Source organism: Heptranchias perlo, unplaced genomic scaffold (genome assembly GCF_035084215.1).
Source record: "Heptranchias perlo isolate sHepPer1 unplaced genomic scaffold, sHepPer1.hap1 HAP1_SCAFFOLD_97, whole genome shotgun sequence".
NCBI lineage: Eukaryota > Metazoa > Chordata > Chondrichthyes > Hexanchiformes > Hexanchidae > Heptranchias > Heptranchias perlo.
Genome location: NW_027140014.1, coordinates 1,267,359 through 1,286,175, shown reverse-complemented (window position 1 = coordinate 1,286,175; position 18,817 = coordinate 1,267,359). Strand labels below are relative to the sequence as shown.

General features: G+C 42.9%; 4 non-coding genes across 4 annotated transcripts; all 4 read right to left on the bottom strand.

Annotated features, from left to right (window-relative positions):
- Nucleotides 1–1,930: 1,930 nt before the first annotated feature.
- On the bottom strand, nucleotides 1,931–2,002 carry trnac-gca (transfer RNA cysteine (anticodon GCA)). Its single transcript has one exon. It is a non-coding gene; the product is annotated as a tRNA-Cys (tRNA).
- Nucleotides 2,003–6,710: 4,708 nt separating this feature from the next.
- On the bottom strand, nucleotides 6,711–6,782 carry trnac-gca (transfer RNA cysteine (anticodon GCA)). Its single transcript has one exon. It is a non-coding gene; the product is annotated as a tRNA-Cys (tRNA).
- A 2,343-nt stretch (nucleotides 6,783–9,125) lies between these two features.
- trnac-gca (transfer RNA cysteine (anticodon GCA)) lies at nucleotides 9,126–9,197 on the bottom strand. The gene has a single exon. It is a non-coding gene; the product is annotated as a tRNA-Cys (tRNA).
- Nucleotides 9,198–18,233: 9,036 nt separating this feature from the next.
- trnac-gca (transfer RNA cysteine (anticodon GCA)) lies at nucleotides 18,234–18,305 on the bottom strand. The gene has a single exon. It is a non-coding gene; the product is annotated as a tRNA-Cys (tRNA).
- Nucleotides 18,306–18,817: the final 512 nt, after the last annotated feature.

Here is an 18,817-nt window from a genome sequence, read left to right as displayed (position 1 = left end):
ATGAAGGGTTAACCAAGAAGATAGGTGAGGGCTGTGCAGTAGACGTGGTCTACATGGAATTCAGCAAAGCCTTTGACAAGGTACCGCATGGTAGGTTGTTACATAAGGTTAAATCTCATGGGATCCAAGGTGAGGTAGCCAATTGGATATAAAATTGGCTTGACGACAGAAGACAGAGTGTGGTTGGAGAGGGTTGTTTTTCAAACTGGATGCCTGTGTCCAGCGGTGTGCCTCAGGGATTTTTTTGCATCTTCTCCAAGGCCTCCATATCCTTTTTATAATATTGTGTCATGTTATTATTGTAAGTATTGTTTACAGATGGGGATGGGCAATCCAATGGTGTTTCATTATTTACTAGTTTGTTCATGGTTTTTGAGGAATATATTTCTCCTGAACTCTATTGATGGGTCCGCTGTTATTTATATTAATGATTTGGATGAGAATTTAGGAGGCATGCTCAGTAAGGTTGCAGATGACACCAAGATTGGTGGCATTGTGGACAGTGAAGAAGGTTATCTAGGATTGCAACGGGATCTTGATAAATTGGGCCAGTGGGCCGATGAATGGCAGATGGAGTTTAATTTAGATCAATGTGAGGTGATGCATTTTGGTCGATCGAATCGGGCCAGGACCTACTCCGTTAATGGTAGGGCGTTGGGGAGAGTTATAGAACAAAGAGATCTAGGAGTACAGGTTCATAGCTCCTTGAAAGTGGAGTCACAAGTGGATAGGGTGGTGAAGAAAGCATTCGGCATGCATGGTTTCATTGGTCAGAACATTGAATGCAGGAGTTGGGATGTCTTGTTGAAGTTGTACAGGGCATTGGTGAGGCCACACTTGGAATACTGTGTACAGTTCTGGTCACCCTATTATAGAAAGGATATTATTAAACTAGAAAGAGTGCAGAAAAGATTTACTAGGATGCTACCGGGACTTGATGGTTTGACTTGTAGGGAGAGGTTAGACAGACTGGGACATTTTTCCCTGGAGAGTAGGAGGTTAAGGGGTGATCTTATAGAAGTCTATAAAATAATGAGGGGCATAGATAAGGTAGATAGTCAAAATCTTTTCCCAAAGTTTGGGGAGTCTATAACGAGGCGGCATAGATTTAAGGTGAGAGGGGAGAGATACAAAAGGGTCCAGAGGAGCAATTTTTTCACTCAAAGGGTGGTGAGTGTCTGGAACGAGCTGCCAGAGGCAGTAGTAGAGGCGGGTACAATTTTGTCTTTTAAAAAGCATTTGGACAGTTGCATGGGTAAGATGGGTACAGAGGGATATGGGCCAAGTGCTAGAAATTGGGACTAGCTTAGTGGTATAAACTGGGCGACATGGACATGTTGGGCCGAAGGGCCTGTTTCCACGTTGTAACTTCTATGATTCCATATGATTCTATGATGACACAAGAACTGAGAGGATATAACTATCAGGAAAGATTGAACAGGCTGGAGCTCTTTTCTCTCGAAAAGAGGAGGCTGATGGGTGACCTGATGGAGATCTTTAAGATTATGAAATTGTTGGACATGGAGAAAATGTTTCCACTTGTGGGGGAGTCCAAAACCATCGGTCATCAATATAAGATCGTTATTACTAAATCCAATAGGGAATTCAGTAGAAACTTCTTTACCCAGAGAGTGGTGAGAAGGTGGAATTCGCCAGCATAAGGGGGAGTTGAGGCCAGGAGCTTAAATGCATTTAAGGGGAACATGGATAAAAAAATGAAGGAGAAAGGAATGGAAGTGTTTGCTGATAGGCTCAGATGAAGTAGGGTGGAGGTTCACGTGGAGCAGCAATGCCAGCACAGACCAGTTGGGCCAAATGGCCTGTTTTTCTGCTGCAGACTCAATGCAACTCAACAAAAAGAAGAATCCTGCAGCTGCAGGAAAAGAAGACTGACGGTTTGACTCCCAACAGGATGAACTTAAAAGATCAGAGGGGGCGTCTGGATTTGAACCGGAGACCTCTTGATCTGCAGTCAAATGCTCTACCACTGAGCTACACCCCCACATCTGTAATTGCTTCTTGCACACACAAGGTAACGGAACTCAATACCTGGCAGTCACCAACATTGAGACAACCAACCTGAACAGAAGCTTCATCACTTATTCTGGGAGACAAAGAACGACGGCAATCAGAAATGTTTCATGAATGGAGTGAGTCACACTATTGTGTACAGATGCGATGCACAACCCAACATGGAAAGTCTTGTCACTAAGCTTCAGTGAACACATACTGACCACAGAACGCGGAACTAGAAGCAGCAGAAAAACGACACCTGAATTTCAACCAGAAGTTTCTTCAGCTGCAATTAAATGCTCTGTCACTGTGCTCTGCCCCCAGCTTTTTCGATCGTTGCCATCAACACAAGAAACACCAGGTTCAATGTGCAGTTTCACAGCAACATGCTCTCAGTACCATGTATGTAAATGTGCAGAATATCCCATCAATGTCATAAATAATCATCCATCAGGCATTCGGCAAGTGTGCAGAGGAGGAGATAGTGTGTGAAGTGAATGTAACACGTGTTAATTCAATACGTTCGTTTGCAGTTTGCGGAACTGCAGTGGGTCTTAATGAATGGCAAAGTGTGTAAATTGCAGAATTCACATCCTGACCATGAAATGAGAGGCTGTGAGTGTCCAAAGTGTAAATTCTCCAGGAGATAAAAGTGGAAAATACTAACAAGTCTCTTTTCGTCCCTCAGATGCAAGCAGAAACTGCTGGCGACAGGTTTGTGTCCTTCTTTCTCAATCGTGAATTTAAACCTTATTATGTTATGATCGATATTGCCTGGTTGTTCCCCTACACTTTGATTTCTTATCTCCTCCGTTTCACTTCCTATTACGAGATCCTCTCTTGTCTGCCTGTCTCTGTTGTAACCTTTCATCTCTCCAGCCTGCTTGCCCTGCCTCACTATCCCTCTCAATCACTCACAAACTCAATCAATCATTCTCTCACTCACTCACACACTCACTCATTCACTCACACATTCACTCACTCATTCATTCGTTCACTGACATATTAACTCAACAACTCACTCACTCATTAACTCATGCATTCATTCACAAACACTCACACTCTCATTCACTCACAAACTCAATCATTCACTCACTCATTCAGTCTTTCACTCACTCATTCATGAACGCACTCATTCATTCACTCATGAACTCACTCGTTCACTCACACACTCACTGACTCACACATTCACTCAGTCCCTCACTCACTCACTCATTCACTCATGCACACAGTCGTTCATTCACTCGCGCACTGACTCACACATTCACTCACTCAATCCCTCATGCAGTCACACACACACTCACAGACTCACTAACTCACTCAGTCGCACTCACTCACTCAGTCGTTCACACTCATTTACTCACTCGCTCACTCATGTATTCAGTCACACTCACTCACTTATTCACTCACACTCACTCGCTCACTCACTCACTCCCACAATCGCTCCACCCGAAGAGATTGAGAAAGACAGAAGCAAGACAAGGAACAAAGTGATAAATTGGAACAAAGCTCCTTTTCAGAGGATCAGAATGGAACTACGTCAGATTAAATGTAAAATGTTTTGACAGAAAAAGAGAAAGAACAGCAGAGGCAAATGTTTAAAACGGAGATCAATAGAGTTCAGGAGAAATATATTCCTCAAAAGAACATGAACAATCTAGTCAATAATGAAACACCATTGGATTGCCCATCCCCATCTGCAAACAATACTTACGATAATAACATTAAACAATATTATATAAAGGATATGGAGGCATTGGAGAAGATGCAAAAAAATCTACTAGAATGACACACGAACTGAGAGGATATAACTATCAGGAAATATTGAACAGGCTGGAGCTCTTTTCTCTCGAAAAGAGAAGGCTGATGGGTGACTTGATGGAGATCTTTAAGATTATGAAATTGTTAGACATGGAGAAAATGTTTCCACTTGTGGGGGAGTCCAAAACCATCGGTCATCAATATAAGATCGTCATTACTAAATCCAATAGGGAATTCAGGAGAGACTTCTTTTCCCAGAGAGTGGTGAGAAGGTGGAATTCGCCAGCATCAGGGGTTATTGAGGCCAAGAGCTAAAATGCATTTAAGGGGAAGCTGGATAAAAAAATGCAGGAGAAAGGATTGTAAGTGTTTGCTGATAGGCTTCGATGAAGTCGGGTGGAGTTTCACGTGGAGCAACAATGCCAGCACAGATCAGTTGGGTCAAATGGCCTATTTTACTGCTGCAGACTCAATGCAACTCAACAAAAAGAAGGATCCTGCAGCTGCAGGGAAGGAAGACTGACCGTCTGACTCCCAACAGGATGAACGTAAAAGACCACATGGTGCGTCTGGATTTGAAACAGAAGCCTCTTAATCTGCAGTCAAACGCTCTCTCACTGAGCTACACCCCCACTTCTATAATTACTTCTTGCACACACAAGGTAACGGAGTTCAGTACCTGGCAGTCACCAACATTGAGACAACCAACCTGAACAGAAGCTTCATCAGTTATTCTGGGAGAAAAAGAACTGCGGTAATCAGAAATGTTTCATTAATGGGTTGAGTCACACTATTGTGCACAGATGCGATGCACAACCCAACATTGAAAGTCTTGTCAGTGAGCTTCAGTTAACACATCCTGACCACAGAACGCGGAACGAGAAGCAGCAGAAAAACGACACCTGAATTTCAACCAGAGATTTCTCCAGCTGCGGCCAAATGCTCTCTCACTGTGCTCTGCCCCCAGCTCTTTCGATCGTTGCAGTCAACACAAGAAACACCAAGTTCAATGTGCAGTTTCACAACATCATGCTCTCAGTACCATGTATGTAAATGTGCAGAATATCCCATCAATATAATAAATAATCATCCAGCAGGCATTAGGCAAGTGTGGACAGGAGGAGATTGTGTGTGAAGTGAATGTAACACGTGTTAATTCAATACGTTCGTTTGCAGGTTGCGGAACAGCAGTGAGTCTTAATGAATGGAGAAGTGTGTAAATTGCAGAATTCACACCCTGACCATGAAATGAGAGGCTGTGAATGTCCAAAGTATGAATCCTGCAGAAAATGAAAGTGGAAAATGCTTAAAAGTCTCTTTTCGTCCGTCAGATCCAAGCAGAAACTTCTGGTGACAGGTTTGTGGACGTCTTTCTCAATCATTAATTTAAACCTTATTATGTTATGATCGATATTGCCTGGTTGTTCCCCTGCACTTTGACTTCTTATCTCCTCCGTTTCACTTCATATTACGAGATCCAGCAGTGATTCCTCTCTTGTCTGATTGTCTCTGTTGTAAACTTTCATCACTCCAGCCTGCTCTTCCTGCCTCACTCTCTCTCTCAATCACTCTCTCACTAACTCACACACTCACTCATTCACTCACTCACTCATTCGTTCACTGACATATTAACTCACTAATTCACTCACTCACTCACTCATTAACTCATGCATTCACTCACAAACATTCATAAACTCATTCACTCACAAACTCAATCATACACTCACTCACTCAGTCTTTCACGCACTCATTCAGGAACGCACTCATTCATTCACTCATGCACTCACTCGTTCACTCACATACTCACTGACTCACACATTCACTCAGTCCCTCACTCACTCACTCATTCACTCATGCACACAGTCGTTCATTCACTCACTCACTGACTCACACATTCACTCACTCAACCCCTCATGCACTCACTCACATTCACAGACTCACTAACCCACTCAGTCACACTCACTCACTCAGTCGTTCACACTCATTCACTCACTCACTCACTCATTCATTCAGTCGCACTCACTCAATCACTTATTCACTCACACTCACTCGCTCACTCACTCACTCCCACAATCGCTCCACCCTAAGAGGTTGAGAAAGACAGAAGTGAGATAAGGACCAAAAATGATAAATTGGAACAAAGCTCCTTTTGAGAGGATCAGAATGGAACTACGTCAGATCAACTGTAAAATGTTATGACAGAAAAAGAGATAGAACAGCAGAGGCAAAAGTTGAAAACGGAGATCAATAGAGTTCAGAAGAAATATATTCCTCAAAAAACATGAACAAACTAGTCAATAATGAAACACCATTGGATTGCCCATCCCCATCTGTAAACAATACTTACGATAATAACAATACACAATATTATAAAAAGGATATGGAGGCATTGGAGAAGATGCAAAAAAATCTACTGGGATGACACAAGAACTGAGAGGATATAACTATCAGGAAAGATTGAACAGGCTGGAGCTCTTTTCTCTCGAAAAGAGAAGGCTGATGGGTGACCTGATGGAGATCTTTAAGATTATGAAATTATTAGACATGGAGAAAATGTTTCCACTTGTGGGGGAGTCAATATAAGATCATCATTACAAATCCAATCGGGAATTCAGGAGAATCTTCTTTACCAAGAGAGTGGTGAGAAGGTGGAATTCGCCAGCATAAGGGGGAGTTGAGGCCAGGAGCTTAAATGTATTTACGAGGAAGCTGGATAAAAACATGCAGGAGAAAGGAATGGAAGTGTTTGCTGATAGGCTTAGATGAAGTAGGGTGAAGGTTCACGTGGAGCAACAATGCCAGCACAGACCAGTTGGGCCAAATGGCCTGTTTTTCTGCTGCAGACTCAAAGCAACTCAACAAAAAGAAGAATCCTGCTGCTGCAGGGAAGGAAGACTGACGGTTTGACTCCCAACAGGATGAACGTAAAAGATTACAGGGGGCGTCGGGCTTTGAACCAGAGACCTCTTGATCTGCAGTCAAATGCTCTACCACTGAGCTACACCCCCACATCTGTAATTGCTTCTTGCACACACAAGGTAACGGAGCTCAGTACCTGGCAGTCACCAACATTGAGACAACCAACCTGAACAGAGGCTTCATCAGTTATTCTGGCAGACAAATAACGACGACAATCAGAAATGTTTCATGAATGCAGTGAGTCACATTATTGTGTACAGATGCGATGCACAACCCAACATGGTAAGTCTTGTCACTAAGCTTCAGTGAACACATCCTGACCACAGAACGCGGAACAAGAAGCAGCAGAAAAACGACACCTGAATTTCAACCAGAGGTTTCTCCAGCTGCAATTAATTCCTCTCTCACTGTGCTCTGCCCCCAGCTTTTTCGATCGTTGCAGTCAACACAAGAAACACCAAGTTCAATGTGCAGTTTCACAACATCATGCTCCAAGTACCATGTATGTAAATGTGCAGAATATCCCATCAATGTAATAAATAATCATCCAGCAGGCATTAGGCAAGTGTGGACAGGAGGAGATAGTGTGTGAAGTGACTGTAACATTTGTTAATTCAATACGTTCGTTTGCAGGTTGAGGAACTGCAGTGGGTCTTAATGAATGGCAAAGTGTGTAAATTGCAGAATTCACATCCTGACTATGAAATGAGAGGCTGTGAGTGTCCAAAGTGTCAATTCTCCAGGAGATAAAAGTGGAAAATGCTTAAAAGTATCTTTTCGTCCGTCAGATGCAAGCAGAAACTGCTGGCGACAGGTTTGTGTCCTTCTTTCTCAATCGTTAATTTAAACCTTATTATGTTATGATCGATATTGCCTGGTTGTTCCCCTACACTTTGATTTCATATATCCTCCGTTTCACTTCCTATTACGAGATCCAGCAGTGATTCCTCTCTTGTCTTCTTGTCTCTGTTGTTACCTTTCATCACTCCAGCCTGCTCCCCGTCCCTCACTCTCCCTCTCAAACACTCACACACTCAATCAATCATTCTCTCACTCACTCACACACTCATTCATTCACTCACACATTCACTCACTCACTCATTCGTTCACTGACATATTAACTCAACAACTCACTCACTCACTCATTAACTCATGCATTCACTGACAAGCACACACACTCATTCACTCACAAACTCAATCATTCACTCATTTAGTCTTTCACTAACACATTCACGAAAGCACTCACTCATTCACTCATGAACTCACTCGTTCACTCACACACTCACTGACTCACACATTCACTCAGTCCGTCACTCACTCACTCATTCACTCTGCACAAAGTCGTCCTTTCACTCACTCACTGACTCACACATTCGCTCACTCAATCCCTCATGCACTCACTCACACACTCACAGACTCACTAACTCACTCAGTCACACTCACTCACTCAGTCGTTCACACTCATTCACTCACTCACTCACTCATGTACTCAGTCGCACTCACTCACTCACTTATTCACTCACACTCACTCGCTCACTCAATCACTCCCACAATCGCTCCACCCTAAGAGATTGAGAAAGACAGAAGTAAGACAAGGACCAAAGTGATAAATTGGAACAAAGCTCATTTTCAGACGATCAGAATGGAACTACGTCAGATTAAATGAAAAATGTTTTCACAGAAAAAGAGATAGAACAGCAGAGGCAAATGTTTAAAACGGAGATCTATAGAGTTCAGAAGAAATATATTCCTCAAAAATCATGAACAAACTAATCAATAATGAAACACCATTGGATTGCCCATCCCCATCTGTAAACAATACTTACGATAATAACAATACACAATATTATAAAAAGGATATGGAGGCATTGGAGAAGATGCAAAAAAATCTACTAGGGTGACACAAGAACTGAGAGGATATAACTATCAGGAAAGATTGAACAGGCTGGAGCTCTTTTCTCTCGAAAAGAGAAGGCTGATGGGTGACCTGATGGAGATCTTTAAGATTATGAAATTGTTAGACATGGAGAAAATGTTTCCAATTGTGGGGAGTCCAAAACCATCGGTCGTCAATATAAGATCGTCATTACTAAATCCAATCGGGAATTCAGGAGAAACTTCTTTACCCAGAGAGTGGTGAGAAGGTAGAATTCGCCAGCATAAGGGGTAGTTGAGGCCAGGAGCTTAAATGCATTTAAGAGGAAGCTGGATAAAAACATGCAGGAGAAAGGAATGGAAGTGTTTGCTGATAGGCTTAGATGAAGTAGGGTGGAGGTTCACGTGGAGCAACAATGCCAGCACAGACCAGTTGGGCCAAATGGCCTGTTTTTCTGCTGCAGACTCAATGTCACTCAACAAAAAGAAGAATCCTGCTGCTGCAGGGAAGGAAGACTGACGGTTTGACTCTCAAGAGGAGAAACGGAAACGATTACAGGGGGCGTCTGGATTTGAACCAATGACCTCTTGATCTGCGGTCAAATGGTCTACCACTGAGCTACACCCCCACATCTGTAGTTGGTTTTTGCACACACAAGGTAACGGAGCTCAGTACCTGGCAGTCACCAACATTGAGACAACCAACCTGAACAGAAGCTTCATCAGTTATTCTGGGAGACAAAGAACGACGGCAATGAGAAATGTTTCATGAATGGAGTGAGTCACATTATTGTGTACAGATGCGATGCACAACCCAACATGGTAAGTCTTGTCACTAAGCTTCAGTGAACACATCCTGACCATAGAATGCGGAACTTGAAGCAGCAGAAATCGACACCTGAATTTCAACCAGAGGTTTCTCCAGCTGCAGCAAAATGCTCTCTCACTGTGCTCTGCTCCCAGCTCTTTCGATCGTTGCAGTCAACACAAGAGACACCAGGTTCAATGTGCAGTTTCAAAATATCATGATTTTAGTGCCCTATATGTAATTGTACAGAACATCCCATCTATGTAAAAGAACATAAGATAAGAACATAAGTAATTGGAGCAGGAGGCGTACATTCGGCCCCTCGAGCCTGCTCTGCCAGTCCATCAGATCATGGCTGATCTTCGAGCTCAGCTCCACTTTCCTGCCCGATCCACAAATCTCTTGATTCCCCTAGAGTCCAAAAATTTTTCCATCTCAACCTTGAATATACTCATGATGCGGAGATGCCGGTGATGGACTGGGGTGGACAAATGTACTGAGTCGTACAACACCATATTATAGTCCAACAGCTTTATTGAAATGACAAGCTTCAGGAGCTTTGCTCCTTCGTCAGGTGAAGAAGGAGCAAAGCTCCGAAAGTTTGTGATTTCAAATAAAGCTGTTGGACTATAACCAGGTGTTGTACGACTCCGTACATTTGAATATACTCAACCACTCAGCATCCACAGCCCTCTGGGGTAGAGAATTCCAAAGATTCACGACCCTCTGAGTGAAGAAATTCCTCCTCATCTTAGTCTTGAATGTCCAACCCCTTATCCTGAGACTATGCCCCCTAGTTCTGGACTCTACAGCCAGTGGAAACAGCCTCTCAGCATCAACACTGTCAAGCCCCCTCAGAATCATATATGCTTCAATCAGATCATCTCTCATTCTTCTAAACTCCAGAGAGTATCGGTCCATTCTACTCAATCTCCCATCATAGGACAACCCTCTCATCCCTGGAATTATTCTAGTGAACCTTCATTGCACCGCCTCCAAGGCAAATATATCCTTCCTTAGAAAAGCAGTTCAAAACGGTACGCAGTACTCCAGGTGAGGTCTCACCAAAGCCCTGTGCAACTGTAGTAAGACTTCCTTAGTCTTGCAATAAAGGCCAACATGACACTTACTTTCCTAATTGCCTAATAAGTAAGCATCCAGCAGGCATTAGGCAAGTGCGGACAGGAGGAGCTAGTGAGCGAAGCAATGGTAACACATGTTCAGTCAATACATTCAGTTGCAGGTTGTGGAACTTAAATTGGTCTTAACGAAAGTGACCAATGTGTGCAGCAGGAAATTTAGAAATCAACTTCACCACAAGAGGCTCAAATGGTCCTTCAGTAAGGTGGGTAGATGGATTTGAACCAAGAGTTTCTTGATTTTTTGTCAAGTGTTATATTGCTGAAATAATCCCACAATGCAGAATTGCAAATGTTACACCCTTGATCAAAAAAGGTTCTAAGATTAAACCCGGCACCTACAGGCCTGTCAGTTTAACCTCGGTGTTGGGGAAGCTTTTAGAAACAATAATCCGGGACAAAATTAATAGTCACTTGGACAAGTGTGGATTAATAAAGGAAAGCCAGCAGGATTTGTTGAAGGCAAATCGTGTTTTACTACCTTGATTGAGATGTGGAAACAAAGAGGGTCGGTGAGTGCAATGTGGTTGATGTGGTGTATATGGACTTTCAAAAGGCGTTTGATAAAGTGCCACACAATCGGCTTGTCAGAAAAATTGAAGCCCATGGAATAAAGGGAACAGTGGTAAAATGGATATAAAATTGGCCAAGTGACAGGAGACAGAGTGGTGGTGAACGGTTGTTTTTTGGACTGAAGGGAGGTGTACAGTAATGTTCCCCAGGGGTCAATGCCGGGCCCATTGCTTTTCTTGATATATATTAATGACTGGCACTTGGATATACAGTGCACATTTTCAAAATTTGGAGATGACACAAAACTTGGAAGGGTAGTAAACAGTGAGGAGGATAGTGATAGACTTCAAGAGGATACAGACAGGCTGGTGGAATGGGCGGACACGTGGCAGTTTCAATTTAACTTAGAGAAGTACGAAGTGATATATTTTGGCAGGAAGAAACAGGGGAGGCAATATAAACTAAATGGTGCAATAATAAAGAGGGTGCAGGAACAAAGTAACATGGGGGTATATGTGCACAAATCTTTTACGGTGGCAGGACAGCTTGGCAAAGCGGTTAAAAAAGCATATGTGATCCTGGGCTTTATTTATAGAGGCATAGAGTAGAAAAGGAAGGAAGCTTTGCTGAACCTTTAGCAAACACTGAATCGGCCAAAACTGGAGTATTGTATTCAGTTCTGGGCACCGCACTTCAGGAAAGATGTGAAGGCCTTAGAAAGGGTGCAGAAGAGATTTACTAGAATGATTCCAGGGATGATGGACTTTAATTACGTGGATAGACTGGAGAAGCTGGGGTTGTTCTCATTGGAACAGCGAAGGTTGTGAGGATATTTGATCGAGGTATTCAAAATCGTGAATTGTTTCGATAAAGGAAATAAAGAGAATCTGTTCCCATTGGCGGAACGGCGGAGAACCAGAGGACACAGATTTAAGATGATTGGCAAAAGAACCAAAGGTGACATGAGGAAAATCTTTTTTACACAGCGAGTGGTTTTGACCTGGAATGAAAATAATCTTCATCAGTTATTCTGGGAGTGGAAACATTTTCTCCGCGTCTAAACATATCATTGTCTTAAAGAGTTCTATCAAGTTACCCCTCAGCCTTCTCTTTTCACGAGGAAACACATAGGAACAGAGGATTGTAGGTATATAAGAACAGTAGTTGGGCATTGAGATCCTGGAGCCTGTTCCGCCATTCAATGAGATCATGGTTGACCTGTGACCTGTGTCCATATACCCGCCTTTGCCTCATATCCATTAATATCTTTGGTGAACAAAAATCCATCAATCTCAGATATAAGATGAAGAATTGAACTCGATTGAACTGCCGTTTGTGGAATAGAGTTCCAAAATTCTACCACCTTTTGCATGTAGAAGTGTTTCCAAACTTCACTCCTGAAAGTCCTGGCTCTAATTTTCAGGCTCTGTCCCCTCGTCCGAGACTCCCCAACCAGCGGAAATAGTTTCTCTCGATCGACCCCATGAGTTCCCCTTAATATCTTATAAACTTGGATCACATTAGCCCTTAATCTTCTAAATTACAGGGATACAACCCTAGTTTGTGTAATCTCTCCTCGTAATTTAACCCTTGGAGTCCAGGTATTATTCCAGTCAATCTACACTCCCTCCAAGGCTAATATATCCTTCCTAAGGTTCGGTGCCCAGAACTGAACACAGTTCTCTCTCCAGGTTTGTTCTAACCAGGGCTTTGTAAAGCTGCAGCATAACTTCTAACTCCTTATATTCTAGTCCTCTCGATTCAAAGGCCAACATTCCATTAGTCTTTTTGATTATTTTCTTCACCTGTCCATAACATTTTAATGATCTATATAGATGGACCCCTAAGTCTCTTTGGATCTCCACTGTTTTGAGCTTTTCACCATTTAGAAAGTATTCTGATCTATCCTTTTTAGGTCCAAAATGGATGACTTCACACATGCCTACCATGAAACCCATTTGCCACTGTTTTGCCCATTCACTTAATCTATTAATATGTCTCTGTAATTTTATGCTTCTATCTACACTGCTTACAATGCTGCCTATCTTTGTGCCATCGGCAAACTTGGATATGTGGCTCTCTATCCCGTCATCTAAATTGTTAATAAATACAGTGAATAGTTTAGGCCCCAAAACAGCCCTCTGTGCGACACCACTAGTCATATCATGCCAATTTGAGTACCTGCCCATTATCCCTACTCTCTGTCTCTGTCTCACACGCAACTTGTTCAATCTTTCCCAATAAGTATATCCTCTCAGATTTGGGACAATCCTTGTGAATCTTTTTTGCACCTTCATCAATAATATGGAGACCAGAACTGTGCACATTAGTCCAAACGAGTTCTGACCAGTGTACTGCACAAGGTTAACATAACTTCTCTGCTTTTCAATTCTATCCCTCGAGAACTGAACCCCAGTGCTTGATTTGTCTTTTTTTAAGGCTTTATTAACCTGCGTTGCCACTTTTAGTGATTTGTGAATCTGTATCCCGAGATCCCTCTGCTCCTCTACCCCGTTTGGACTCTTACTTTCCATGAAAAATGTACCCTCCTTATTCTTGCTACCAAAATGCACCAACTCACCTTTATCTAGATTGAAATTCATTGGGTAACTACACGCCCATTTTGCAAGTTTATTCATTTCCTCTTGCATTTTAACCCATTCTTCCTTTGTATAAGTTTTACCCCCCAATATCGTGTCATCTGCAAAAGTTGACATTGTAGTGACAAGGCTTTCCATGTTGGGTTGTGCATCGCATCTGCGCACAACAGTGTGACTCACTCCATTCATGAAACATTTCTGATTGCCGTAGTTACTTGCCCACCAGAATAACTGATGAAGATTCTTTTCAGCATGACGATATCAATGTTGATGATGGCCAGGTATTGAGTTCCATGACCTTGTGTGTGTGAAAACTCTGCACAAGTGTGGGGGTGTGTCTCAGTACCAGAGTATTTGACTATGAATCCAGAGGTCTTTGCTTCAATTCCACACGCGTGCTCCACATTTTAAGTGTTTTCTGTTGGGAGTCACACTGTCAGTCTGCCTTCCCTGCAGCTGCACGATTGTCATTTGCATTGAGTCCACAGCAGGCCATTTGTTTCAATTGTTCTATGCCAGCGTTCATGTTCCACACGAGCCTCGTTCATCTAACCCTATCCACAGACCCTTCCATTCCAGTCTCCTCCGTGTGTTTATCGAGATTCCCTTTAACTGCATCGATGTTATTTTCCTCAACTCTTCCTTGTGGTGGCGAGTTCCACATTTTTACAACTCTTTGAGCAAGGAAGTTTCTCATGAATTCCTTATTGGATTTATCAGTGACTATCTGATATTGATAACCTCCAGTTTTGGACTCCCCACAAGTGGAAACACTTTCTCTACCTTTAACCTATCAAACCCTTTCTTTATCTTAAAGACCTCCATCTGGTCACACCTCGGTCTTCTCATTTCCAGAGAAAGAAGCCCCAGCCTGTTTAGTCTTTCCTGATAGGTATATTTTCTTAGTTCCGGTATCATCCTTGTAAATCTTTTTGCACCTTCTCAAATGCCTCTACATCCTTTGTATAATATGGAGACCAGAACTGTGTACAGAACTGCATGTGTGGACTAACCAAAGTTCGATACAAGTTTAACATAACCTCCCTGCTTTTCAATTGTATCCCTCTAGAAATGAAGCCCAGTGCTTGCTTTGCCTTTTTATGGCCATTTAAACCTGCATCGCTGCTTTTAGTGATTTGAGAATCTATAGCCCGCGATCCCATTTCTCCTCCACCCCATTTAGACTATTATTATCCAAGAAATAGGTGGCCTCCTTATTCTTCCTACAAAAATGCACCGACTCACACTTATCATTATTGATATTCATTTGCCAATTACACGCCCATTCTGCATGTTCATTAATGTCTTCTTGCATTTTAACCCATTCTTGCTTTCTATTAACTGCACTCCCAATATCGCATTGCCTAAAAATTTTGAAATTGTACTTCTGATTTCCGAGCCCAAATTATTAATGTAAATTGTGAACAACAGTGATCCCAGCACCGATCTCTGTGCAACACCACTTCCCACTGTTTACCAGTCTGAGTAACTATCTTTAAACCGGAATCTCTGTTTTCTGCTTTGTAGCCAGCTTGCTATTCGTTCTGCTACCTGTCCCCTGACTCCACAAGCTTTGACCTCAGTCATGAGGCTACAATGGGGTAGCTTATCGAAGGCCTTTTGAAAATCCAAATATCTAGCAAAAACTGTGTTACTCTTGTCTACTCTTTCTGTTACTTCTGCAAAGAATTCAATAAGTTTGGTCATGCATGGCCTTCCCTTCCGTAATCCGTGCTGACTATTCTTTCTAACATTTTAGTTTTCGAGATATTTTTCCATTACATCTTTGAGTAAAGATTCCATTGCCTTTCCTACCACCGACTTTGAGCTACCTGGTCGATAGTCCCCTGGGCTTGTTCCATCTCCTCTTTTTGTTTTGGGAAAAACATTACCTCTTCGCAAGTCCTCTGGCACTATTCCCTTTTCTGGTCAATGTTTTTATTTATTATGTATTAGTAGCTCTGCTATCTCCTCCCTAACTACTTTTAATATGTTCTGACCAACTTCCTCCAAACCAGGGGTTTGACCCTCCCTAAATTTGATTAGTTTATCAATTATCTCCCTCCTTTCTTTCTTAAATGTCTTTTTACCTTTTCTGATCTCTTCTTCTAATGTCCTGCCCACCTTGTTAGTCTCCTCTGGTAAATACTGAGGCAAAGTAACTATTCAATATATCTGCCATTTCACTGTCATTACCTGTGAGTTTATCTTAAGTATCCCTTGGTGGTCCTATTAATCCTTTTGTTATTGTTGCTTCTGTAGAATAATTTACTATTTCTTTTTATATTCCTTGAGAATTAATTTCCTCGTTTCTCATCGCTTTCTGAATTGTTTTTTGACATCCTTCCAAAGCTCTTCCAATTCCCTTTTGCCCCAGATCTTGACCAATCCCCCAGAGTCTGACCACGCCCTCTGCGTATGACTCCTCCCCCAGAGACTGGACTCCTCCCCCAGAGTCGGACCCCGCCCCCAGCGTCCAACGCCTGCTCCAGAGACTAACCCCGCCCCAAAGTCTGACTCCACCCACATAGTCGAACGCCTCCACGAGAGAATGATTGCTGCACCAGAGCCTGACTCCTCCTCCAAAGACTGACTCCTCCCACAGAGCCTGACTCCTCCCCCAGGGCCTGAATCCTCCCCCAGAGCCTGACTCCTCAACCAGATCCTGACTCCTCCCCATGCCTCAGTTTCTTTGACTTTGATCAGTCACTGTGCAGACTTGGAATCATAGAATCATCGATTGATTACAGCACAGAAGGAGGCCATTCAGCCCATCGAGCATGTGCCGCTCTTTGTAAAAGGAATCCAGTTCGTCCCATTCCCCCTCTTTTCCCCGTGGCCCTGCAAATTTAATCCCTTCAAGTGTTTATCCAATTCCCTTTTTGAAAGCTGCAATTGAATCTGCCTCCACCGTCCTATCAGGCAGCGCATTCCAGATAATAAACACTTACTTTAAGATAATGAAAGGGTTCGATAGAGCAGTCAGGGAGAGGGAATGTCTCCATCTTGGTGGAGACCAGAACAGTCGGAGCAAACAGGACAGATGGATCAAAGGGGAAGATGGATAAGCACAGGAGTGGGAAAGGGACGGGAGGGGAGAGTGATCGGGTGAGATGAAGTTGGGAGGGATGAGGCTCCTGTGGAGCATCAACAGCTGTATGGACGAAACGGGATGAGTGGCCTGTTTCCCTGCTGGAGACTCAATGCAAAGATCAATCCTGCTGCTGCAGGGAAGGCAGACTGAGTGTCTGGTTCCCAAGATAAGAAGTTAAAAGGTAAGCTGGAAAGCGGGATTTGAACCAGCGACCTCTAAAATCAATAGTCAACTGCTCTGCCACTGAGCTTCACCCTGACATCGATGATAATATCTTGCACACACAAGGTAACGGAGCTCAGTACCTGGCAGTCACCAATCTTGAAACAACCATCCTGAATATAAGCTTTATCAGTTATTCCAGGAGACAAATAACTACGGAACTCACAAACACACGCACACTCATTCACTCAGTCGTTCACTCATTCAGACATGAACTCACTCACTCACTCATGCACTCACTCACGCACTCCCAGATTCACTCACTCTCTCAGTCACACTCATTCACTCACTCACTCACTCATGCACTCACTCACTCACTCATGCACTCACTCACGCACTCCCAGATTCACTCACTCTCTCAGTCGCACTCACTCACTCACTGACTCATGTACTCAGTCGCACTCACTCACTCACTCCCACAATCGCTCCACCCTAAGAGATTGAGAAAGACAGAAGTAAGACAAGGAGCAAAGTGATAAATTGGAACAAAGCTCCTTTTCAGAGGATCAGAATGGAACTACGTCAGATCAACTGTAAAATGTTATGACAGACAAAGAGATAGAACAGCAGAGGCAAATTTTTAAAACGGAGATCAATAGAGTTCAGAAGAAATATATTCCTCCAAAAAACATGAACAACCTAGTCAATAATGAAACACCATTGGGTTGCACATCCCCATCTGTACACAATACTTAAAATAATAAAATTACACAATATTATAAAAAGGATATCGAGGCATTGCAGAAGATGCAAAAAAATCTACTAGGATGACACAAGAACTGAGAGGATATAACTATCAGGAATAATTGAACAGGCTGGGGCACTTTTCTCCAGAAAAGAGAAGGCTGATGGGTGACCTGATGGAGATCTTTAATATTATGAAATTGTTAGACATGGAGAAAATGTTTCCAATTGGGGGCGAATCCAAAACCATAGGTCATAAATATAAGATCGTCATTACTCAATCCAATAGGGAATTCAGGAGAAACTTCTTTACCCAGAGAGTGGTGAGAAGGTGGAATTCGCTTCCATAAGGGGTAGTTGAGGCCAGGAGCTTCAATGCATTTAAGGAGAAGCAAGATGAAGAAAATGAAGGAGAAAGGAATTGAAGTGTTTGCTGATAGGCTTCGATGAATTAAGGTGGAGGTTCACGTGGAGCAACAATGCCAGCACAGACCAGTTGGGCCCAATGGCCTGTTTCTCTGCTGCAGACTCAATCTCACTCAACACGAAAAATAATCCTGCAGCTGCAGGGAAGCCAGAGTGAAAGGATGTGTTTAAAAGAGTAGAGGGGGCGCGTGGATTTGAACCAGAGACCTCATGATCTGCAGTCAAATGCTCTACCACTGAGCTACACCCCCACATCTGTGAAAGCTTCTTGCGCACACAAGGTAATGGAGCTCAGTACCTGGCAGTCACCAATGTTGATACAACCAACCTGAACAGAAGATTCATCAGTTATTCTGGGAGACAAAGAACGACGGCAATCAGCAATGTTTCATGAATGCAGTGAGTCACACTATTGTGTACAGATACGATGCACAACCCAAGATGGAAAGTCTTTTCACTAAGCTTGAGTGAACACATCCTGACCACAGAACGCGGAACGAGAAGCAGCAGAAAAACGACACCTGAATTTCAACCAGAAGTTTCTCCAGCTGCGGTCAAATGCTCTCTCACTGTGCTCTGCCCCCAGCTCTTTAGATCGTTGCCATCAACACAAGAAACACCAGGTTCAATGTGCAGTTTCACAAGATCATGCTCTCAGTGCCCTATATATAATTGTACAGAATATCCCATCAATGTAATAAGAACATAAGATAAGAACATAAGAATTAGGAGCAGGAGGAGTGCATTCGGCCCCTCGAGCCTG